Source organism: Alexandromys fortis, unplaced genomic scaffold, assembly GCF_014885135.2.
Source record: "Alexandromys fortis isolate MF-2015 unplaced genomic scaffold, M_Fortis_MF-2015_v1.1 scaffold_200, whole genome shotgun sequence".
NCBI lineage: Eukaryota > Metazoa > Chordata > Mammalia > Rodentia > Cricetidae > Alexandromys > Alexandromys fortis.
This window is the reverse complement of record NW_026068148.1, coordinates 1,655,909-1,681,402: the sequence shown is the minus strand read 5'-3', so window position 1 is coordinate 1,681,402 and position 25,494 is coordinate 1,655,909. Positions and strand designations below refer to the sequence as shown.

Sequence of the window (25,494 nt, the reverse complement as noted above, 5' to 3'; positions counted from 1 at the left end):
TAGCAACGCCACTGGGTAGGATCCACTTGGGTAATTGGCAATGCAGATAAAGAGCCTGAGGCATTTTGCACATTCATGATTTTAAAATCTATAAAAGCATCAGATCTTGAGCCAGTCTCTGACAAACTGAAGGGAGCTGCAGCCACAAAGCAAATTTAACACCCCTTTGGATTTTCTTGATGTCAAAGCGAATGCTTCTAGTGAGGTGAGAATGGCACTTGCTTGAACACTATGGAGTTGAAACCTGGGTGATTACAAGGCCAGATCGCACTCACCACCTTCACATGGAGAGAGGAACTGACACATGTGGAAGAGGTAACTGCCTAGCCAGGATTTCTGGTCCTGACTGCCAATAAAGACAATGAAAATTGCACCAACGTTGGGAAAAGGCAGTGTGGGTCTTTGTGAGAATGGGAGAATGCTCCTGGGCAAAACTAACTTCTCTAGAGATGTAACTCAGTTAGTACGGTGCTTGCACACCATACATAAGCCCTTGGGTTTCATCCCTAGTACCAGGTAATACAAGCCTCTATTCCCAGTACTTGGGAGGCTGAAACAGGAGAATTGGATGTTCAAGATCATCCTTGCTTGCAGTTGGATTTGGAGGCCAACACTGGCTAGAGATCCTATCTCAGCACCCCCCCCCCAACGCGGAGAAAGAGAGGGGGAGCACATATGCACTGATGCACACACATACACACACGATTTGAAATTAACTTACTGCCAATAAACTGTACCTGAAATGCCATTTCATGGACAATACTTGCATCTTTATCTGCATATATGAACAGAACCCTAGAAGCAGTAAATGGCCCTAACAGCAGACCTTCTTTTATTTATTTATTTATTTATTTATTTATTTATTTATTTATTTAAAATTTCTGACTCTTCCCCGCCACCGCCTCCCATTTCCCTCCCCCTCCCCCAACCAAGTCCCCCTCCCTTCTTAGCCCAAAGAGCAATAAAGTTTCCCTGCCCTGTGGGAAGTCCAAGGACCACCCACCTCCATCCAGGTCTAGTAAGGTGAGCATCCACGAAACTGCCTAGGCTCCCACGAAACCAATAGGTACAGTAGGATTAAAAACCCATTGCCACTGTTCTTGAGGTCTCAGTAGTCCTCCTTGTCTGCTATGTTCAGCGAGGCTGGTTTTATCCCAGGCTTTTTCAGACCCAGGCCAGCTGGCCTTGGTGAGTTCCCGATAGGACATCCCCATTGTCTCAGTGTATGGGTGTACCCCTTGCGGTCCTGAGTTCCTTGTTCGTGCTCTCTCTCCTTCTGCTCCTGATTTGAACCTTGATATTTCTGTCTGGTGCTCCAATGTGGGCCTCTGTCTCCTTTCATCGCCTGATGAAGGTTAATATTCAGGAAGATGCCTATATGTTTTTCTTTGGGTTCTCCTTATTTAACTTCTCTAGGATCACTAACTATAGGCTCAATGTCCTTTGTTTATGGCTAGAAACCAAATATGAGTGAGTACATCCCATTTTCCTCTTTTTGGGTCTGGTTTACCTCACTCAGGATATTGTTTTCTATTTCCATCCATTTGTTTGCAAATTTCAAGAAGTCCTTGTTTTTTACTGCTGAGTAGTACTCTAATATGTATATGTTCCATACTTTCTTCATCCATTTTTCCATTGAAGGGCATCTAGGTTGTTTCCAGGTTCTGGCTATTACAAACAATGCAACAGCAGACCTTCAGACGCAGCTTATTCACTTTACAGCTAGGCATGCTGAGGCTAGGAGAAAGAACTACTTTTTTTTTATCGTGTGTGTGTGTGTGTGTGTGTGTGCATGTGATGGGTGTATGGGAGGTTTGAGGTTTGCCCACAGGACTGTTGGGGGGGGATTTACATCGTGAAGGAGAAGGGATAAAGAAAAATGTTAGAATTGACACAGTGTTTAATAAATAACTAGTCATTTGTGCCATAGTCACATATGTCCCAAGGAGGAGCAGAAGGAGGGAAAATATGAGCAAAGAAGTCAGGACCACGAGGGGTGCACCCACCCACGGAGACAGTGGGGCTGATCTATTGTGAGCTCACCAAGGCCAGCTGGACTTTGACTGAAAAACCATGGGATAAAACCGGACTCTGAATATGGCGGACAATGAGGGCTGCTGAGAAGCCAAGGACAATGCCACTGGGTTTTGATCCTACTTCATGTTCTGGCTTTGTGGGAGCCTAGCCAGTTTGGATGTTCACCTTCCTAGACCAGGATGGAGCGGGGAGGACTTTGGACTTTCCACAGGGCAGGGAACCCTGACTGCCCCTCAGACTGGAGAGGGAGGGGGAGAGGAGTGGGGGGAGGGGGAGTGGAGAGGGAGGAGGGGGGAAAAGGGAGACGGGGAGGGAAAGGGGAGGCGGGGAGGAGGCGGAAAAAAATTTTTTCAATAAAAAATTATATTTAAAAATAAATAAATAAATAAATAAATAAATAAACACCCCTCTCTGTGGCAAAACAGAGGGGATATTATCAATGGAGGGAGGGAGGGCCTCGGCTGAGGCGACAAAATGGGAAACGGTTATATCCCTCCAACTCTTTTCTGCTGTCCCATCCTCCACACAGTTCAGCTGTGGGCTCAAAGCATTTTGCTGCACAGAGATTCATGGGTTGCTTTGCTAGTGGCTGGTGGCATTTTGCCTCTATGGGAGGGACGGAGCCTTTTCCCTTTATCAAAAAATCTATGATTTTTTTCTTTAAAGCATAGTGCAGAGCTTTTTACAAATTGCAGGCTTGAAATAGACATGCTGCCAGTCCTCAGCACAGCCCCCGCTAGGTCGGGGCAAGCTGTCCCTCAGGCAGTGTATTTCATTACCTTTTCATCCACAAAGTCTTCATGAAAGGAGCAAGCAATGTTGAATTCCAATTCCCAGGCAACACTTGACAGTGTGGTCATTTGATTATTGCAGCCTCTCTGTACACCATCTATATAACTGTTGGCCTTGCAGGATCTCCAACCACACCATTTTGGAACTGTTGACTTCCTACATGGCCTTTTATTTTCCCCATGAGCAAGCTGGCTCATGCATTTCTGAAACTGGTGGTGTAAATTCTCTGTGGAGGATGGGAGAAAGTAAGCCATCTCTTCTGACTTAAAGGGAGCTGGGCTTAGAATAAGGGGAAGCTGGGAGCTCTTGAGAAAACCCACCCAAGTGCAGTATTAGGCCCTGCCAGAAGGAAGTCACAGTACGGCAGCTTGGCTGTAACTTGCTGTGGGGATTTGGTTAAGCTGTTTCTCCTCATTGAGCCTGTTTTTTTCTCTGTGCCTTGATATTTACAGTATAACTAAAAGGTTTAAGTGTAGACACACATATACAATAGGAACAAAAGTACTCAAAGAATGGCATAGATAAGTGTTGTTTTATTTCTGGTCTTTACCTTGGATGGTTGAGCAATTTGAGTGTGATCTCAGAATAGTATAGATCCCTCTGGTCAGATCCAAGGCCTCTGAATATGTTCCTGGGAGGAATATGGGAGGAGGCAGTATGGGATAACCGCAGATTCATAATCCTATCATGGAAAAAAATCACAGTCCTGCCCCAGTCTTATCTTCTTGTCTGTCTCTTGCAGCAAATTACCGAAGTGCTGTAAGACTCAGTTTCCTCACCTATGAAATGGGCTTGTCATGAAGACTTCAGTTAGATAAGAAATCCTATGCGGGGAAGACTGGCATAGCAGTAATTTGTGTTGATGCCATTTGCCTCTGTTTCTGAGAACTGGTATTTCTTTATGGTAGTTTGTAACTGGTCCTTGGTTTAAAAAATGTGTGTGTGTGTGTGTGTGTGTGTGCATGTGTATGTGTGAAGATTCATGAATTGCTATACTCGAAGAAATTCTGACTGGTCCCATAGGCTTGGAAAGCAGTACAAGATTATGTGTTGGAGATGAAGATGAAAGGGCAGTTGTATATTGTTTGCCACCCAGATATGGATCTCTGGGTTCCATTGCAGCATGCCCTTTTCAACAAGATGCATTTAATACAGACCGCAATACGTTGGGTTGTGGGGCAGATATGGCAACTATTAGTCAATAGCAACGTTTCCACATGGGTTGTTACTCACCAGGAAATCAACTTCATGGGTGATAAGGAGCACTAAAACAACCAACAAAAGTGGAAGGAAATAACACTGTGCACTGGACACAGTAAAGATAAATTCTGCTTCATGATATGCTTATTTCATGTACATGTGTAATTTTGCACAGAGTTCATTAACGTGTAGTATATGTGTCTATATTCATATATATGTGTGTATTATATATATTTCATAAAATAATATTTTGCTGTACTGTAGACCATGGCCAAATGTGTTTGAAATATTCAGTTCTTAATTGGATAAGCTGGTATCCAGAGAAATAATAGTCAAGTCCTGAAGTAGACAAGAAGCTACTAGCAAGAGAATGTAATATGATTCATTTCTCTTCCCTCCTTATCTTTGCCATGTTGTGCTTGGGTCAACAAAGTTGGCTATTGTTTAATTGGAATTGCATTCTAATACCAGGTAATGACCCTGGCCTAACATGTAAGGGCAAGTTAGGGGTTTAACTACAAGTATCAGGCTAATTATATTGACCCCCATTACATGGAAAATGCATCTGACTTTATTGGGGGTGTTCAGTTGTTTTTCATTAGCAAGGATTTTGGAGAGCCATGCCAAACATCTGTCCAAACAGCTCTTATGCACACTCTTCTGTCTTTCTTCCAGGCATTGCTATTTATTTTTTCTAGCGGAAACTCCACCTTTGTGAAAGCAAATACTAGATGAAATTCTGTTTGCTCATCACGTGTGTTTGTGTATGGGGTATATGTGTATATGTATTCAAGCATGTGAACATGTGGGCATACACACATGTAGAAGCCAGAGGTTGATGCTGGATAGCTTCCTGTATCATTCTCCATATTAGTTCTTGAGACAAGCTCTCTCACTGAAACTGGAGTTCACTGAGTTGGCAAGCCCAGCTGACCCGCCTCAGGAATCCTCCTGTCTCCACCTGCCCGGCACTAGTATGACCCATCTACCCCACAACCAGCTTTTGTCATAGGTGCTGGGAATCTGAACTCAGTTCCTTGTGCATGTGCTGTACGATTTTTACTGACTCAGCCATTTCCTCGGCTTTCAGGATCTGTTCTGATTCACATCAGCACACATTCTTTATCTTTTCAGTGTGCGCTTGGCATGTGGAAGATACTATGTCATTCATTACCAGTCCTCTCCACTCAGAGGGTAACAGAGTCATCACCATTCAGCTGATAAGCCCCAGGCTCTTCTCACCAGAGTAGATGTGTTTACCTTTACTGAGGAGACTGCCTCTTGGCACTCTGCCTTTGCTTTAATGCTCGAATCAAGGCAAGGTCTTTCTTTATAGGAAGGTTATTACCAGTGCTTGCACCAGCAGCATCTTTTTGTGGAATCAGTGTGGTCTAGTCTAAAGACTCTGGTGTGCAATGTCCCAGGAGCTAGTCTCACTTCTCAGATATGTGACTTTAGACAACTTGTTCAACCTCCCTGGCTCCATATTCCTATAGCTATCAACGTGAGTAGAATTGGACCTGTTTCTCTTATCTCTCAGGTCTGCTGTGAGGCTAAGGTGAAATAATATGTATGAGAGTGCCTTAAACAAAAGACCATTTGTACAACTATGAGGCATAGCATTATGACTAAATCAATACCGTAATTACTGAGGATCTATAATACGTGCAAACTATTGACTCGGGACATTCCAGGGAGCATAGGACTCAGCTGCTTTCTTGAGCTGTATTCTAGCTGAATGGAAAGAAAGTTGACACTATAAAGCTGGACGTGAGTGATTGTAATGTATGAACTACAGGTGGGGGGGGGGGCATGGCAGAAAGGCCAAAAATGGATTCCTGGAGAAGAAACTGCATTGAAAACTGTGCTTTGGGATGCCATTGGCAGGGGAATTAGTGAAGCAATGAAGCAAGAAGTATGTTATGAGGACTGAAATCGTCAAATGTCCTGAAAGCCTACTTTTCAAGATGTGGAAAGTTCAAGTAGCACTAAGAGGTTATTGATTGCCTTTCCTGCTTCCCTACTGCTCTACTGTGCAGAAAGATAATCAAAACACGTGTCTCATGAAATCAAGGCTAAGTGTGACTGTTAATAGCTGAGTAAATTACAGGTAGTTTAGGCTGAAAAACAGCCAAATAATAGTAGTAGTATTCCAAGATTTCAATGAGATGATGTGTGGTAATCAGCATAGCTCCTGATGCATGATTAAGACTAGCAACACTAGATTTATCTCTATCACCATCATCAATTTTCCATTTTCCATTGAAGACAAGGGTTACTTACATGCACCTTGAAATTTGTCTGATGTTAATTGTGTGACCATGGCCAGGATTTGATACCTTCTTTCTTTTCAGTTTTCTGGTCTTTAAGATGGGGATTTTAGTAGTGCCAACTTCAAATGACTAAATATCTTAATCAAGTAAAGTGTTTATCACAATGTTAGTACATTGTTAACACTCAGCTGATATGAGGTACTATAATTATTATCATCAGTTAATCAGTAATGTGACATAGTTGCATGACAAATCAAGGAAATTGAGAAAAAAATATAGAAAAGTATAGCCAATCTTCCTACTCAGTATTCAATATCTTGTTATCAGTTTGGAAGTCACTTGTTAAAGTGAAATTTCTTTAATGTAACTGAAATTTTATGTTTTTACTAGCACTTGGTTGTTGTTGTTGTGTCGAGATAATAAGATAAGAAAAAAAGTATGGATTTGGGAGACAATCCACCATACACTTAACATGTCTGTGGTGCTAGAAGCAGAATATCCCCCCAAAACATACACACATCAGACATGAGAACTACATGTTCATATGTAAAGAACTTACAGTTCAAAAGAGAAAGGAAACCAAAATAAACTATCAAAAAAGCTTATTGCATGTAAAGTGGTTGGAATTGGCAGTGTGTGTGTAGAAACCTGTACCACATAGATTTTAAAAGAGTTGTCTGATCTGTAATCAGATTGGTGACTACCCTAGTTGTCATCACAGAGCCTCCATCTAGTGCTGATGGAAGCAGATGCAGAGATCCAAGCACTGGCCTGAGTTCTAGCAGTCCAGTTGAAGAGAGGAAGGGGAGATTATATGAGCAAAGGGGGGAGGCAAGATCATGACAGGGAAACCCACAGAGACAGCTGACCTGAGCTTGTGGGAACTCAAGGACTCTGGACTGAAATCTAGGGAGTTGGCATGGGAATGACCTTGGCCCTCTGAATGTGGGTGACAGTTGTGTAAGGTGGTCTGTTTGTGGGGTTCTTAGCAGTGGGATCGGGATCTGTCCCTAAAGCATGAGTTGGCTCTTTGGAATCTATTCACTATGGTAGGATGCCTTGTCAAGTCTTGATGCAGGGGAAGGAGTTTGGTCCTGCCTCAACTTGATATGTTATGATTTGTTGACTCCCATGGGAGTCCTTCTGAATGGAGGAGGAGGAGTGGATGTTGGGGTAGAAGGGAGGTGAGGGAAGGAAACAGGAGGAAAGAAGGGAGGAGAAACTGTTTGGTACGTGAAATAAAAAAAAGAGTGGTTAGAAAAAGCCTCACTGTGGTGATCTGAGTTGAGCCTTGAAATAGGTGGTAGAGTGAGCCATGCAGCCACCTCAAGAGAAAAAATTGTAAGCACAAAGAATAGGCACGACTCTGTTCTCAAGTCAGACAAGTGCTTACCATTTTGGAGAGTACCTACAAGTCTGTGTTGCTAGAGCAAATTTAATGAATGAAAGGGTAATGGGATAGGAGAGTAGACAGTCCCTCAGACTGATGTTTTAGGGCTTTTGAGTTAATGTGATGACTGTTTCCAGAAAGGCAGGAAGAAATGGAGAAGGTCCTTCGAATAGGAGCTTGAGTTGACATGTTTCAGTCATCTGCCCCTCCTCTAAGCAGTAGGATTCTAACCCCAAGTTGGCCAATATTGAACAATTGAACAATAATAAATGAGATAGAATTCCAGAAAGTCCTGCCATGCTGCCCTTAACACTCTGTGGACTGCAGAAACCGGGCTCATTGTACAGAAAGGAATCATGTCACAGTGACTTGGGGAAAAGAAATGTAGTCCCTGGGAGCTTAACGAGACCTCATTAGGACAATTGTGCCACTGGCTTCAGTTCATCCAGCTAGGATTTGAAACTCTCTTACCTTATCAGCCTACCCAGTCTCCAACAAGACCTTCTCAGGGTCAGAAAAACTTTCTGACAGGCTTATTGTACAACCTGTCTTCTTGCCACCACTGGGTGGCAAGCAACCCAAGAAAAGGGCAAAAGGACATATCTTCTATACAAAAGCAGGAGAGTTGTGAAGGCAAGCGAATGCCCTGTGTACAATAGTTCTGCTTGACAGGCGCCAAATCTCTTCCAAATCTTTTCCTGCCATGGGCTGATTTTTACTATGTTTTGTCTTGTTTTTCCTCCATCTTCTGTCTCTTCTCAGGAGGTGCTACATCTTTTCAGTGACCCTCTAAATATTTGCTGTTTAGCATTGAACGAAGAGATCCTGGGGAGGAATGTGGAAGGCTGCACTACAACAATCTCTCCCATTTCAAATCTAGAAATGATACTTTAATTAATCTCTCTTAAATGGTAGTCAGTTTCCCAGCCAAATCTGCTACTTTCATTAAACTGTTGGCTCAGATTTGGCATTTGTCGGTCCAGTCAAAGCTTTGGTTGCTTGGTCAGTTTCAATGTAAGCTTCTTCTGAGACACGGTTCTTTCTTCTAGTGCCACAAAATGGAGTTTTAAGGTTTTTGTTGAGTACTTTTCTTTATCTTATTTAAAATTTACCTTTTTAATTTTAGCCCCATATCTCAGCCCATCTGAGTTCACTTTGAATCTCAATTTTGTTCTTCAACGTATTTGATACTCTGCCAGCTTCGAGTCATCTTCAGACGTGGTAAGTACATTTTATATATCACTTAAATTATTAATGAAGTTGGAAAAGCCTTGTGGTCCTTCTCTGGAGACCTTTCTACTGGTTGCCACCTATGCTGTGGGTAAAATTCTTTAATCAATTGGCACTCCGTTGGGCTATATTATAGTCTGGTTAAGACATTATTGTTTTATTGCAGTTCATTCATGGAAAAATCATAGGAGAAAATTAGCAAATGCATTACTGAACCCAACATATGAGCACTGACAGTGTTACAAAAGACAAGATGGATAAAGATAATCTAAGGTGGAGGTTTTGCTTGTTTGTTTTGTACAATGGGAATACGAGTATTTTTTCTAATTATAAATGTATACGGGTTTGTTATAAAGGTCAATAGTATACACTGAAAGTGAAAGTCCATATATCATTCTGATACTCTGCTAGATATATTTGGCCAGTTTGATGAATGTACGAACAGCTCTAGGATTCCTCCCACCCAACATATTTTGGGAACATCTTTTCTTGTCAAAACACACAGTTTTACTTTATTTCCAAAATACAATGTTATTGTTTGTGACTCCTTCATATTTTTTGGTCTCACCAGCCTCATATTGATAGGCATTTAGATCATTGACAATTAATCTTGTTCCACATACTATGGTGAGATGAACTTTCTTTGTTCGCTTGAGGAGTAGTGCTGGGGACCATTTCTACCTAAGGAAGAAAAAACTAAGCTTAAAAAGCTATCAGTTTACTGGCTTATCATGAGCCAACTTACTAGTCATCAGGGGATGAATTGGACAATGTATTCTTTGTTGTAACTTGGAGTGGGGTTGTGAATATTTTTGATATTTTTTATTCTTTGATTGAGAATTATATACAATGCATTTTGATCAAATTTACCCCTCCCACAACCTCTCCCAGATCTACGCCTTCCTCCCTACCCACCCATTTGTTCTTTCTTATCTCTTTCTCATTTAAAAAACTCATGAAGTCCAGTTTGTGTTTACCAATTACTCTGGGATGTCCAACTCTGGAGTGTGGTCAATACACTAGATGATACACTATTAAAGAAGACTGACTCTCCCTCTCTCCCAGAAGTCATCAAACAGCAATAGCTCTGCAGCTATGGGTGGGACTTTATGCCTACTTCCCCTTCTCCATGTTGGGATTATTTTGGCTTGAGTTTATGCAGGTCTCGTGCATGCTGCCATATTGTTGTGATTTCATATGTGCATCTGCCCTGGTGTGTACAGAAAACAGTGTTTTCTTTAAAAAAATCTGCCACCTCTGCCTCTTATAATCATTCTGGCATCTCCTTCTATTAACTTACCCTGAGCTTTGAGAGTAAGGTAGAAGTCTCACTTAAGGCTGAGCCCAACAAAGTCCCTTATTCTGTGCACATTGGCCAGATGTGGGTGTCGGTGTTCACTACTATCTGCTGTAAGAACCTACTGCATGAACTGGCTTTGTGGGAGCCTAGGCAGTTTGGATGCTCACCTTACTAGACCTGGATGGAGGTGGGTGGTCCTTGGACTTCCCACAGGGCAGGGAAACTTTATTGCTCTTTGGGCTAATGAGGAAGGGGGACTTGATTGGGGGAGGGGGAGGGAAATGGGAGGCGGTGGTGGGGAAGAGTCAGAAATCTTTAATAATAAATAAATAATTTAAAATTAAAAAATAAATAAAAAAGAAGCTTCTCTGATGAGAGTTGAATGAAAGAGGTTTTGAACAGTTAAGTACTTTGTGATGAAGATCCAAGTGACAAATAATTTTGACAGGAGGCTACAGGTCCCAACTGATACAAGTAATATGATTAAAGATACCGAGGGCAGAACTGCCTAGTAAATGAACCGTTCTTCCCCATCATGTACCCCCTACTCCAACCATGTGGGGCCATTTTCTAGCCTCTTCATGATGCCCTTCTCTCTAATCTCCTTGTGTGTATGTCTACATGGCCTGTTCACTGTATACATGTACTTCTTGACAATGTAAGTGTCATCTGTTGTGAATTCTTGTACCTCTAAAAGCACTCATGTTTGACCATCTGAACTGCAACTGCCTAGTCCTGTGACTTGAGACAAATGGTCTATCCTATCTGGCCCTAGATATCCTCATCTATAGAATACACATTTACCTAAGTAATATGTGTGAAAACACCTTGCTTAACTATTAAGCACTCAGTGAATGCTAGCCACTGCTATTGTCATTATCATGGCATGTCATATTTTGTACAGCATTGAGTTGTGATGGAGACTAAACTGGATCCTGTGCAAAGCTCATGACAGTGCTCATCAGAAGGTGTCAAACAAAAGAGCAGTTACTGATATACTTGTTTTCTCTTCTGTCACTTTTATGTGCTTTCATGTCTTAATCTTACAAAAAGCAGAAAAGAGTCAGTACTGCAAATTAGTGGAGTTCTTTAAAATTTACATGAGTAAATGATGCTATTACTTTTTAAAGAGTCTCTTTCAGATTAGATTATTGGCTAGGTAGATGGCTCTTTTTCCACTACCTGATCAACTAGGAAGGCCCAGGCAAGTCAGAGCATGCAGATTCCAACCTCTGAAGCCACTGATCATAGAATAAGCTGTGTTCTGAAATGGTGAAATTTTCTGGAATCACTGGCCATCTATGTGAGTTTGGCTGAGCAGAATGGATTTGTATGCTACTATCAGACTTCTGCCATCTAGATCCCAGGGAAAATTCTTAGCCATTAGCTCAGTTCAGGCTCTACGACTACCAAAATAACCTCCCGGGTTCTTTCTGCATTTACTGATGCCTTTATGCAACACAGTAAATCAGATCACATCATCCTCAAAGATCTCAGAGTTCTCATCTCATGAAGTAAGATATCTTTTTAATTTGCATGGTTTACTGAGCCCAGCATAATGTGGTTCCTGTGTACCTTTCTAATCTCATCTTGTCCTTCTTTTTTCCTGCTTTGTACCACCCACAATAACCTTCTGTTCTGAGAACACACCAAACTCAATTGTACTCTAATGATTTCACTCTTATTCTGACCCTCTGCCAGGAACTGAACCCCCTCCTTGCCCCCAAATTGCCTGTCCCTTTGTTTTTCCTCAAAGTTTCCATATAAATGATGGCATCTCAGAATAAGATTAGGTCTTTCTTGTATATTTTATTTTCAGTAGGTTCTCATGTTTCCAGTTAGTTTCAAACACAATGATTCTCAGCCTTCCTTACTCCCACCTGACAGCTAAAGAGCCAGCATAGGACCAAACTAGGCCCTCTGAATGTTGCATGGCTGGGGCAGACTGAGGGGCCACTGGAAGTGAGACTAGAATTTATCCCTTCTGCTTGTACTGGCTTTTTGGGAACCCATCTCTTTGAAGGGATACCTTGCTCAGCCTAGATATAGTGGGGGAGGGCCTTGGTCTTGCCTCAAAACAATGTGCTAGACTTTGTTGACTTCCCAAGGGAAGCCTTACCCTCTCTGAGAAGTGGATGGTGGTAGAGTGAGAGGAAGGTGGAGGGAACAGGAGGAGGGGAGAGAGTGGGAACCGTGAAATTGGGATAGGTATGTAAAATGTGAAAGCATAGTTTTTTTTTAAAGAAAAGAAAAAAAAAAAGAATCACTTGGAAAACATCAAAAATAAAACTATGACCAGAGCTCTTCCAGACCAAGTAAGGCAGAATTTTGGAGGGTGAATTCTAGGCATCTGTATTTGCAAATACTTCCTACTGCGATTTGAACAACCAGCCAAGGTTGATGGCCTCCATTCTGGTCAATCAGTCTGTTTCTTTGCTGCTTAGTGCTTACATCAAGCTATAATTAGTTTATTTTATCCAATTAATCAGTAAATATTTATTGAGTCCATACTGCCTGCCAAGTATTACTGAAAACACAGGGATTAAAATAGTGAACATAAGTGAATGAAAACCCTAAACTTCATAAAACATCAATTCTAGTAAGAAAGGTAAACAATAAACAAGAACAGTTATCCATTCAGTATTGTATATGTGATGTTACTGACTGAATCAATAAGACATAGTATGGAATATGTGATGTTTTATACTGAATATTTGTATCTTTCCACACATTTGATGTGGGATTCCCCTCTGTATGCTGTAAATACCATTGATTAATAATAAAGAAGCTCTCTTGGGCCTGTGCAGGGAATAGAGGTAGGTAGGAAAAACTAAACTGAATGCTGGGAGAAAGAAGGAGGAGTCAGGGAGAAGCCATGTTGCCCTGCCAGAGCCAGATGGAACTTTATCCTGTAAACCACTGCCTCGTGGTGATACACAGATTAATGGAGTTGGGTTAAATTAAGATGTAAGCGTTAGTCAATAAGAAGCTAGAGCTAATGGGTTAAGCAGTGATTTAAATAATACAGTTTCTGTGTGATTATTTTGGGGCCGAGCAGCCAAGAAATGAACAAGCAACCTCCTTACAACACAAATTCATAGGTTGAAATCCAAAGCCAAAATGTGGTGGAATTTAGAGATGGGATTTGGAGAAAATAATTTTGCTTAAATGAGGCCACAAGAATGGGGCATTGGCCTGATGGGATTAGTGTCCATCCAAAAACTGCTGCCACTAAGGAAACTTCTCCCTTCCCTTCCCCTGATAAGGGAAAGGGCACACATATGAGCCTTGATTGCATTGGTGCTGCTGACAGTCCAAAATAAAGGTTTCAAAATGAACTCTTACTTGTCTGCATCTTGATTTTGGATTTTATACCCTTGAAAACGCTAATAAATGTATTTATATTTAAGATTTTTAGTCTATAGAATTTTGCTATGTCATTTTGAATTGACTAAAGCATTTAGTATCTTAGATTATAAATTCTGAGAAGAAAAATAAAAGAGAAAAATGGAGATAAGATAATTTTTTGGAGAGATAGAAGTTTGGAGTCAGTGCCCTAGTCAGGAGACTATTGAGTAAAGACTATTGAGAAATGAGAAATCAAGATTGGTATCTATCTGGACATAGATTATGTATAGGTTCTGATGTTGGGTCATATCTTATGCAACTGAGGAACAGTAAAGGAATAGTGTAAGTATATTTGAGAACAAGGATAAGCATAGTGAGAGATAAATTTGGAGAACTGAAGTGATGCCGAGATATTTGGGGCTTTTAAGGTTGCTTTAACACCTTTGGCCTTTACTAAGAGGTAATATCATCCAACAGAAAATAGCTATGTTAGTTATGGTTCTGCTGTTATGATTAAATACAATGGCCATGAATATCTTTTGGATGAAAGGGTTTATTTATTCTTATACCTTGTAGTCCATTATATAAGGGACACTGTAGCAGTAACTCAAGGCAGGAACCTAGAGGCAGTAACTGAAGCAGTGGGTGTGGAAGAATGTTGCTTACTGGCTTGTTCTTCATGGCTTGCTCAGCCTGCTTTCTTATACCACCCAGGACCACCTGCCAGGGTAGCACTGCACTCATTGACTTGGCTCCTAATGAGTCTGTCCTACCTATGGTCACCATTATTCAATACAATGGGCCAAATATCTGTTCATGGGGGACAATCTTGAGGAGACTTTCCTAAATTGAGGTTCCTTCTTCCCAAATTATTCTAACTTGTGTGAAGTTGATAAAAAACTAATCAGCACAGTAGCATAATTTGATGTGAATTTGAATTGGCTCACTATGTCTACTGTGTTGAGAATATACAGAACAAAGAATGGAACCATCTGGAAAACTAATGTAGATAAGAGAGTTGTGCATTGGAGTAGACTGGTACTGATGTTACATTAGAAGTTGTTGTGGCCTGTGTGGCTTGGTTCCACCCTGGCTAGGGGCGACAAGGGAATGAAGAAAGGATGGGTACGCAGAAACTCATGGCAAAGCTGGGATCACTACCACTACTTCAGTCACTTGGAACCTCAACATGTTTATTAAGACACCACAAGGTGGGGGGGGGGTTAGCTGTCTCAATAGGATACCTCTGCAGGTGGTCTCTATAAGCTAGGGATCTAGGCTGTGAACATCCAGGGAAAGAAGCTGCAGTTGCTAGTCTTCACACACACTGATCAGTCATCCATAAACCCTTTTACTTGGATTCTTGGGAAGAGCTTTGCCCACCCCTCTTGAGTCTGGCCAATATGGGTAATAACTGTGCCCATTATGTCTGAGTTCCTGGGGTCTTTGACAGGCCATGCCCTCTTCAAAGTATTCATTTACTCCCTTTCACAAATAAATGATAAGAAAGTCAATGATAAATGGTAAAATTGCATATGTTGGTTAGAATTTTGTAACAAGACAACAAGCTTGAGACAAAGTATATATCCCAAGAAGGAAAATGAGAAGAAACAAGAAAAGGAAGGAAACTACCAGAGAAAGTTATTCAAGGAAGAGAGGGTGGCCACTAACTGAATTAACAACATTGAATATACCACAGCTGTGTCTACAAGAACTAAGAATTAAGCATTGCATTTTGTGTCATAGGGTTCACTGGTACATTTGTTCTGAAGAGTGATTTCAGTGAGGTCAACAGAAGAGAGAAGGAAATAATTTGGAGACAATGGTACATATATACATTTTTTTGTTGGTCACTTTTCTATAACCAAATACCTGAAAAGAACCAATTTAAAGGAACGGGGGGGGTATGTTGCCCCTACCAATTGAGGATATGCTACAGTTCATCAGAGGCATCTGTGTGAATAAGGAGCCAGAGGCATCTGGTGACTTTACATCTGAAATCAATAAGCAGAGAAGTTTGGCTAGTCTACAAAACTACTAGGCCTAACCCAGTGACCCATTTCTTCTAGCAAGGAAGTATCTCCTAAAGGGTGTGCAGCCTTATAAAACAGTGCTACCAGCTGGGGCCTAATTATTCATACATATGAGCCTGTGGGTGACATTTCTTGTTCAAACCATAGCAACTACTTCTGGACCCCCTATGCTTTTAGCCATCTAATGAAACAAAATACATTCATTCCAAGTTTAAAATTTCTCATAGTCTTTATCAAGCACAACATTGTCCTAAAATCCAGGCAGTTTCATAAGTATGAGCCCCTATAAAACCCAATTACACATTTCCAACATACAATACCACAGAGTAAACATTTCCATTCCAAAGCTGAAGACAACGGGTACATAATCTGTTGAACATGAGAAGTATAGCTGGGGCTTACTTAGAGCCTTCACCCCTACTGACTAGTGTTTATGGTACTGGAAGGGACTCCACACACAGTCAAAGGAGAAAGATGAACATCAACCCAGTTACAAACCCTGAGATCTAAACTGCTGAGCTTCTTGAAAGACATGCTGGTGCAATAGTGGCACAAAAGTTGTGTATCTTTTGGGGGTACCTAGCTAACTGAACTACAAGCTGATTGAAATTAAAGCCCACTCCATGAGATGGAACCCATCCCTGACACCACCTGGGTAGCCAAGAACCTGAAACTAGATAGGCCTTTGACCTAGGGGAAAACAAAATGATACTGTTCTCATAAAAGAACAGAGCAATGCAATGATTTCTAATGACATTCTGCTATATTCATAGATCAATATCTTGCTCAGTCATCATCAGAGAAAGTTCCTTATTCAGTAGAAAGGAACAAATACAGAGACCCATGTCTGGATAATGTGCAGAGCATGAGAGATCTTAGAACATCCAGTCCTAAATGGAATGTCTTCATCAAGTCTCTCCCCTTAGGACTCAGGATACTTTGTGGAAGAGAAGAAAGAAAGATTGTAAGAACCAGTGGAGATGAAAGATACCACGGAAATAAGACCTTTTAACCACAGCAGGACTGATGCACATATGAATTCACAGATACTGTGGCAACGTACACAGGACTTCCACAGGTCTAAGCCAGATAGGGCTCCAGTACTGAGAAGAGAAGTAAACACAAGCCCCGATTCCTAACACAGAAGGTATATCCAACTGACAACAATTAGCAAAGGAGCAATTAATTTTCTCCAATGGAGTCTCATAGGCTATACAAACCACACTTAAGGGCAGGCTCCATGCCCAGCAGTAGATGGCCAATGCAAAACAAACTCTTGGAGCTATAATGTTTTGTCTAGGCTATTTTAAAATTATAGTTATTTTTCTTGTATAATGTGTCTTCCAATATTATTTTTATGGCTCTTCTGTGCATGTAAATGTGTGTGTCTCAGCATCTGTATGTGTTTCTTATGCTTTTTCTTTGGCTCTTTTTTCTATTTATTTGCTTTTTTGTCATATTCTGGTTTGTTTTCATTTTATCTTATTTTGTTTCGTTATAATTTTAGATGCCTATTTGTATTCTTTTTAAACATTTATTTAACTTTGTTTTATGTGTGTTGGCATCTTGGCATCAGATCTCCTGGAACTGTAGTTACAGACAGGTGTGAACTGCCATATGGGTGCTGGGAATTGAACCTGGGTCCTCTGGAAGAGCAGCCGATGCTCTCAACCACTGGACCATCTCACCGGCCCCGCCTGTTTGTATTCTAAAGAGAGAGAAAGGAAGTGTGTGGAGTTTGATGTATGGGAAACTGGGGAAAAACTGGGAGGAGTTAGGGGCAGGGAAAACATAACCAGAATATATTGTGTGAAAAAACTATGTTCAATTTTAAATAGAAAGGAGCAATGTGGACATAACAAGGAAAGGTCAATCAAAAGCAAGACTGAAGTCCAACAGGGCAAACAGCAAATTTAACAGTCTTATGGTGCTCAGGATGGAACCATCTTGCTTTTAAAGGTCTTAGGTAGTTCTTGCCTTCTAAATCTATTGCCTGTAGCATACAGTCTTCATCTTGAACTGACTTCACTCCTTGCATGCAACTTTCTTTGAGGGAAACCCCATGGCCCTAGTAACTGACATCTTGGAGTCAATGTTACAACTTGGGGTTCATTTTCAAAGCCTCTTGCAAGGGTCTGGATAGGTAGCTCAACAGTTAAGAGTACTTGTTGCTCTTCCATAGGACCATCGTTGTATTCCTAGACCCCACAAAGTGGTTTACCGCTATTTTTAACTCTAGTTGCAGGAGATCTGATGCCCTCTTCTGAGTTCTTTGGGCATCAAGCATGCATATGATTCACAAATACATACATGCAGGAAAGTACATATGAAACAAAATGACTAGGTCTAATAAAAATGCTTCATGCAATACCCTTTCAGAGGCCCCTTGAAAGGTTTCCAATTCTGCCACATGTTGTCTGACCAAGCTCTCTGGAACTGTGAAACAAGAACCCACAACCCAACAAATCTTGCATTTTTTATGTCTGAAAAATTAGTAACACATGGATGATGCTGTTAAGTTATGTTGCCAGACTGGGATGTAGTTTGATGCCCTTGGACCACAGCTATATATGGCTGTCTCTGTATGTCTTGATGGCTGAATCTGCAAAATCGTTTTCTTAAGCAGTTGTTTTTGAGCAAAGGAGTCTTCTGTCACTTCTGAGTTCAGGCATTATTCTTTGAAATAAACACTCAGCTTCACAAGTTGAAGGTATGATGTTCAAGGTCTTGCCCTTAGTGCATCATTCTTACTGCACCAGTGCAGAGCAAAAGATTTCTCTTTCATCAGGCTAAAGTCTTTAACTTTTATGAACTTTTATTCAGCTTCAAACGTCCTCCTGCTTTTTCCCTTCCCTGAATGCATCTTGCTTTGCATCCTTTTACTCAATTTACTACTCTATTTCACTGCAGAGCAATCAGCCCATTGCAGCCGGAATGCTATCCTGACTTGAAATATTTTCCGCAGATGACATCATTGTGTCCTTGGCATGAAGTTCATTATTTTATAATTCATTGTCACTCAGGTTTTTTTTGGGGGGGGACAAGGGCCAAATGAAACCAGATTATTTGCCAAAATATAATATGAATGGACTCTAACTCACTTTCCAAAATCTTATGAGACATGCTTGCTCTATCTTTATTTCTTTGGTTCTTTAGAGTACTACCAAAATAGCCCACTAAACTCTACTTTCATGATTATAGGACTTTTCTAGCCTACATTTCAAACTCTTACACATTCACCTCGCAAGTGATTTCCACTAGTCTATGATCTACTTGGTCAGATTTATCGCAGGAAGGCCCTACTACACAGTACCAGTTTTCTCTATTACTTAATTTTCTCATTGTGACCAAATACCAGACAAGAGGAACATAAGGGAGAAAAGATTTATTTTTGGCTTATATATAAAGGGGATACTACAGTTAATCATTGTTGGGGAAGACATAGTGGAAGAAATTTGTGGTGGCTGGTCACATTGCATCTGATATCAAGAAAGAATCAACAGGAAGTGGAATCTGGCAATAAAGCCTCAAGGCCCACCTACAATGAACAATTTCCTCTAGTGATGATCCACCTTCTAAAGGTACTGCAAACTTCCCAAATAGTGCCACAAGCTGGGGACTAAGTATTCAAGTATGGGTAACATTTCACATTCAAACCACAACAACCTCATTAGGTAAAGAAAATTGGATGTTTGTTCTAAGGACAATTTTATTAACTATTTTTTTTCTGGGATAAATAATAATCTAATGAAATCCAGCTTCTCATGTAATAATTTAAGCTTTTTAAAGATGGGAACAAGTCAGACACCTCAGATACTTTCCATGGTACCCATGTGAGGCACTCAATACATGCTTTTTAGGTGAGGGAATAATCAAGGATGAAGAAATGACTACGTGAAAGTAGGTGACAAAACACCATGTAAGAATACAGTGTAAGATGAGCTGGGCTGACAATTGCCTTTCATTTCAGTTGTTATAATCCAACTGATGTTATACTTCAGTTGATGTACTAAAATTGTTTCAGTCCAAGGAAGCATGTGGATTGATTGGCATGACAAAACTCTCTTTGTGAAGAAGGCACGGTGCATTTTATAATGTCATCCATTCCTAGGATTAGATAGGCTGTTGGCGTTTAAGAACTGGGTGAGGTCAGAAATCTGCCAAAAGAGAAATCTCTCTGTGTCATCATAACTTTCTGGGTTTTGTCTGTGTGTGGTGCAGGGCATGTGTGAGTCACGTGCCATATTGGCATCCTGGCCGGTCCCTGCTTGTTGAAAAGTTGCTTCATTACATAATTCTGACCAAAGTACAGCTAAGTCAAAGACTGCCAAGTAAAAAGCCATGGCTGCGCTGTCACAGGAAGCCTAGGCACTTGCCTCATCTTAATCATTGTAATGCCCAGTCTTCAACAGTGTAAGGTGACAAGTGGACCCATTGAGACTGTTCCAGAGTGCTCATGACTCAGTTATTTCTGGAGAGACGGAATGGTTCTGTGTTCAGCTGGTATAGGGGAGGGATTCACTAACTTCAGAATAAACGGGCCCCTTGGGATTTTGTGATACAGGGTGCTGAAAGAGGGCTTCTTTTCTATGTCATTTCATAGAACCCACCATCTTGTTCCATACTCAGATGCACCTCTGGGCTAGGGCACAGCCAGCAGCATGATCGTGTCCTAAGCTTAAAAGAAGAGACAAAGGAAGTCCACAGTTATCTGACAGAAATCAGAGACATAGTGTTGTCTACCATCTTCTCTTATAAATATCATTGTATCATCTCTTATAAGTCTAAAAATTCACTTCAATCAGCATTAACCTAGTCTCTGAATTGGACCACGTCTTGTGTATTTTTCTAATGTTGTAACCATAATACTGAAATAGTACTCTATTGCTATAGCAATTCTAGTAATAATTGCTACTGTCAGGTATTGAGCACCTACTGTGGGTCAGGCAGCACGCTAAGGATTTTGTATACATTGTTATACTCCTCTCCATAGGAACTTAAAAAACCTGCCTTATTCTAAGTACTATCATTGTTTTCAATGAATAAAGGCATTCAGTCTACAAAGGGATTCAGTTGAAATTCAAGCCCAGTTTGTCTCACTACAGAATCACACTATAACTCTATATGGTTTCCTATAATAGCATTGATTGCTTCTTAAAATGTAAATTAGAAAATATCCTTCTCCTTAGGAATTTGATATCACACTTTAAATAAAATTCAACTTATTTCTGGGCCATCAATGCCTTGCATAATCTCTACCTTGCTCCACCCCTCCAGCTTACTCTCATCTTTTCCCTCTTTGTCCTCTGTGGACTTGATTCTATAGCAACAACTGTATGCTGCTTTAACTCAATGTGATAGGCTGGCTTGGGTAGTTACAACTTCACATGGAAAAAGCCTTTTCCATTCAAAACAATTAGACTGCATTGCCATATTTGCAAAAGGTAAGAGTATCCTGTAATTGTTGATACCAGAGATGTTTGCCGGTCTATCTTTGTGCTCTCTTCCGCTCACTTGATTTGTGAGATCCAAGGAAGTTTACTGCGTCTTAGATCCTGTTCAGCAGCAAAAGTAATGTAGGGCTCAGAGGCCAGTGTGGAACCCAGTTCCATCTGTCACCCTGATGGCATGTCTGAGGAAGTACTGTGTCTAAGGCAGTGGGGAAACAGTGCACTGACTCAGCAAAGCAATGATCAATGTCTCATTCCTGCTTTCCTCCCTTTTAGGTGGGGAGGTTTTAGATAAAATTTTTCACTTTTCTTTTTTAAATTTATTTAACTTATTTTTTTTTATGTGCATTGGTGTGAAGGTTTCAGTTGGAACTGGAGCTATAGACGTGTGAGCTGCCATGTGGATACTGGGAATTGAACCTGGGTCCTCTGAAAGAGCAGCCAGTGCTCTTAACTATTGAACCTTCTCTCCAGTCCCACTTTTCAAATGCTTCAATTTCCTTATCAATCAATGAGAATAATGTCCTCTTCTTCCAAGAGGTTTTTTTTTTTTTAAAAAAATATAGCAAAACAGGTTGTAATTTTGTGAAGCACGTATGCAGACATAATAGTAATGCCTTGTGCCCATTTTAGCTACTGCCCTAAGCTCCTCACACTTACTATTGCCACCAATCTTTAGAAAAACCCTGTGATAGTAGTGTCTCCATTTCACAGAAGAGAAAAATTAGGCAGTTTCTTCACCATTTCCCAGCTGGGAATGAGCTGTCGGAATAAAGACGTTTAAAAATCCCAGGAGCAAAATTCAGGTGGTGGATCATCACAGTGGATGGGAGGCAAATGCAAGCGACCTAAGGGTGTGGCATATTGGCCTATATTAGGAACAGTGGGAAGCCCAGTGTGGCCAGAGTGAGGTCAGTTTGCCTCTTTCTTGTTGTGAAGATACACTACAGCAACCAGCCACAGGGGCAAAATAAGGGAAGTCAAGAAAGGAACTCAAAATAGGAAGCCCCATGTAGTCCTCTGTTCCCAGCAGTCACAAATGACAGAAATACAAAAGGAAAGAAAGAGCAGGGAAGTGAAATGGTTGAAGTGTTGAATCCCCATCCAATTTGTGGTGAGTAAATAGATCATTATTAACCACCATAGCAAATTTCTGAGTCTCCTGTGCTTTATTTCTCTCCGAGCATTGAGCTGTAATTACCGATGAATGTGCCCCTGGAACCTCAGCGTGTGACATCATCTTGATCCTGCAGAGTACAAAATCATGAAAACTGTAATCGGCAGACAAAGAATTGAGCTGATTTTTCTTGGACTAATAGGATGAATTCATGAAAAATTCAAAACATTTTTATGTATGCTTGGCTTGTATTTATTAGCAAAATTCCTTGAGTTATTTGGTTAGCATCACTGAATGTCTGGGGTCTGGTAATGAAAGTGCTGTACAGGATACACACAATAATTTTTCATAGAATGCAGAACTTCAATCTTAAGATGCTATGGGTTTTCCTGGGGGCTTTTTCTTTCTATTCACCACTCAGGCTATCCATTGTATTGGAGACTTATAGACAGTGATAGTGTTTAGGAACACCTCAACCAATTGACACGGGACTACTCATCTTGCCTTTACAATGCTGTAAATACTGGGTAAGATTAAGTGGGTAGCCATGTGAAAAGTATTACTGTCGTTGCTATGTGCTATCTGGATGTATAAGAAAATGGATTAATACACAGTTTTATTTTATACAAGCAGCCGTTATTCTATTTTTGGAAACAATAGCTGGTGTTACTGTTTTTGAAAAATTTTATGTGCTAAACACTTTGGCAAATGACTCGTGAATAATATCTTATTTAGTTTATCGAATAACACAACAAGTAGGTATCATTTCCTCTATTACAATGTTGAGTGACATTCAAAGATTTTAGTAACTCATCAAGGATTATACAAGGGAGATGGGCTCTTGTTTCCTAGTTTGCTTTTGTTTTAATCTATGAAGGCAAGCTTTTATTATGTAGCACAGATAGGAATCAAAGTCTCTCAGTCTTCCTATTTTCATCTTAATAGTTGTGGGCTTACAGGTATGTGGCCTTGCTTCCAACTAGGTTCTATGACTCAGTATCTTTTTTTTTTTTCCGAGATAGGGTTTCTCTGTGACTTTGGAGTCTGTTCTGGAACTAGCTCTTGTAGACCAGGTTGGCCTTGAACTCACAGAGATCTACCTGCCTCTGCCTCCCAAGTGCTGGGATCAAAGACATGTGCTACCACCACCTGGCCCCGAATTTAGTATCTTTATGTATGCGTTGGAGTGTATTTCAAACAGAGCAGACGTACGGGTACACACATCCTGGAAAGACAGATTTGACTTTCAAAGACGGATGGTACTTATTATTCTATTTGCTCTGCATACACAGAAGTGACTATAGAGTAAAACGCTTAGGTTAGTGTGGCAGCTCCAGCTTGAATAACTCTTGGTAGAAGGCGTGTACATGAACTATGAGGAGTACTAAGGAGATGTATGATTTTTCAATGTGAAAGCCTGGGCCACGGACAACAACAATCAAATAGCTCCAATTTGTAGATATATTCAGAGTAGTAATCACCAACTTCACCCCATCTTTGTGTCCGGAAGACAATGAGAGATTGGTACGGTTCACCCACTTCTCTGAACTTAACACCCGCATAGAACCTTGTTCTACAGACCCGAAGTTCGAGGATTCTCTTATCCTTCTGCACCACATCTACAAGTTCTCTCAATTCCATGAGCAGTAGGCAGTGAGAAAAAAAGAAACTCCTCATGAGTGATACTACTGCCTGAAGTCGTCATTCTCAGCATGACTCAGAGATCTGCAGACTAAAGCCACCCAATACACACTACCAGACCCAGTAATCTATGCTTTGGCACATCCTCTAAATCATTCGGATGCACACTTACCTTCAGAAAGCACTGTCTATCCCGACAAGCAGAACTCTGAATGCTGCAGACATCAATATGCACATGGCTCATCAATTCTCAGACCCAGAAGAAAGCATAGATTGTCTCATGGAGAAAGAATTGGAAAAAGACTGCAACCTTGAGCTAGAGCAGCAGAGCAATGTCACCTTCAAATGCATATGACACTGATGGATAAGTGTACAGAGACTGGGAGCAAGGGTGTCATCAGTTCTTGTTAATCTGGACCTGCATCAGAGAATGTAGCTTTGCAAGCTCAGCAGCCTCCCAGGAGCATGCCAGTTCCTCTGTGGAGGCTGCAGTCTCTGATGGTAAGGACACTGCAGTGTGGAACTCGGGGTTGTAAAGGAGACCAAGGATAACCTACTCCGTTGTATACCTCTGCCACGTCCCTGGCTACACATGCCTGAGTGTTTCAATAATTCAAGGCTACTGTCATAAGTGCTCAAGTTCCTGTTAGGCAGAATAACAGCGACAAAGGACAAGTGGAAATGTATGTAGAAATTGCTATAGTAACGCAAAGCTAGCATTATTTTCCTAGAGCCAATACTGAGGGAAACACAAAGCCAAGAACAATGAGCTTTAACGATGTGAGATCAGGGAAGATTTCACAGACGGGGTGCCAGTTGAGATGGATGAATTTTCTGAAAGGGGAAATTTGAAAAATAGCAAGTAGCATTGCTCCCGAAAAAGAGAATATCATGACCCAAAACATGGAGGCATGAAAATGCAGGGGGAATCACTTATGCAAATTTTCTGACAGGTGAAGTTACGGGGACACATTCTGAGGTGAGGCTACAAAGCTTCAGGTGCTACCTCCATAATTTTCCTGAAAAACTGATGTTCAATAAGCTATTCAGCATCTATTGGTCGTTGTTTTCCTACCTGGAAATTGGGAATTCCAGAACACATTTCACTTGGTTGAGAGACTGAGGAAAGGAGGTAGTGATATGATCTAGCTAATGCGGATCTTGTACACAGCACACACTCTAGCACAGCTACCTGACTTCGTATGTTACAGCAAATGGGATGCTTTTCTTGGAACGTGGGAGTGGGACATGAAGTTGTAGAGGTCATCTTTGACACTAGATTATGGAGTTGGCCTTCAGTGTTAAACTGAAGATTTGGGGCTTTTTATTCCAAAGGCATACATTATGTGTTGTGAGAGAACGGATTAGAGCCAGGTCATTGCAGAGAGAACAAGTTCAGAAGCTTCTATATATTAGCTATGTCAGTGGCAGAAAGAGATATGGAGAAAAGAGAGAAAGAGAGAGAGAGAGAATACCCCACGCCTTCTTGATTTTAGGTTTGCCGAGCCTCAAGTGTATGCATATGAACAGTCTAATAAGAAGAGGATAGTGAAAATTGCCAGTTGGAGAGAAAATTAACCAATCTGATAGTTCTAATATGAAAGACAACCCTTAGCTTAAGTTAAGGTCTGAGAGAAACAGATCCTCTGAAAATATTTCCTGAAGATGGCCTTTTTGTAAGAA

General features: G+C 40.9%; 1 protein-coding gene across 6 annotated transcripts in view; it reads left to right on the top strand.

The window, feature by feature from the left end:
• Positions 1-25,494, top strand: part of Pak3 (p21 (RAC1) activated kinase 3) — a 267,703-nt gene that overhangs the window by 40,635 nt on the left and 201,574 nt on the right. For all 6 annotated transcript variants that reach the window (XM_050127197.1, XM_050127198.1, XM_050127201.1 and 3 more), the window contains one exon: positions 8,819-8,913. The gene's annotated coding sequence lies outside the window, so the exon portion shown is untranslated. The remainder of the gene's footprint in view (positions 1-8,818; positions 8,914-25,494) is intronic.